The sequence below is a fragment of the Meleagris gallopavo genome, chromosome Z, assembly GCF_000146605.3.
Source record: "Meleagris gallopavo isolate NT-WF06-2002-E0010 breed Aviagen turkey brand Nicholas breeding stock chromosome Z, Turkey_5.1, whole genome shotgun sequence".
Classification (NCBI taxonomy): Eukaryota; Metazoa; Chordata; class Aves; order Galliformes; family Phasianidae; genus Meleagris; species Meleagris gallopavo.
Genome location: NC_015041.2, coordinates 31,827,888 through 31,828,499, shown reverse-complemented (window position 1 = coordinate 31,828,499; position 612 = coordinate 31,827,888). Strand labels below are relative to the sequence as shown.

At 45.6% G+C, this 612-nt stretch overlaps 1 protein-coding gene across 1 annotated transcript in view; it reads right to left on the bottom strand.

Moving 5' to 3' along the window:
• The window catches only part of SMC5 (structural maintenance of chromosomes 5), a 322,808-nt gene that overhangs the window by 168,361 nt on the left and 153,835 nt on the right, over positions 1 to 612 (bottom strand). The window lies entirely within an intron of this gene.

Sequence of the window (612 nt, the reverse complement as noted above, 5' to 3'; positions counted from 1 at the left end):
TCTCTTACCCGTGCTTGAAGTACAGGAGTAGGTTGTTTATGCCACTCCTTCATATCTTCTCCATGGTCACGTAGGTAATGCCACAAGGCAAACGTAGAGGTAGTTAGGGTCTTACTGTTGTCACTTGCTCGAGCAGGAGAACGTCTTCTTTTGATGGCTGAGACATTAGATGCCACCGGCTGGGAGGAAATCAAGTTGATGAGCCCCTCCAATAGGCTGTTTTGGGAATTCTGGTCCCCATTTGATGTATCCGTTACCTCCATGGATTTATCAGCTTCAGGCACGGTTGATAGTTTGTCTATTATATCTTCTTGTTTGTTTTCCATTCTGTCCAGCTTTTCAGCTACCTTTGTAATGGCTGAAACACAAGCTCGCAGAGGGCTTAAATGTAACTCAAAGTCTTGAAGTTTATTAACCAATTCACTTATAAGGGGCCTTCTTTCCCCTCTGCCATACATTGCTGCAAATGTGCTGGCGTACCTTTCTGGTGCGGTCTTTGTGAATGTACGCCACATGTTTGGTGTACACCTGACTCTCTCGGGATCATGCTCTTGGTCTGGCTCGTCAGGAATGAAATCGGGGCTATGTAGCATTTCCACCACAGCATATTCT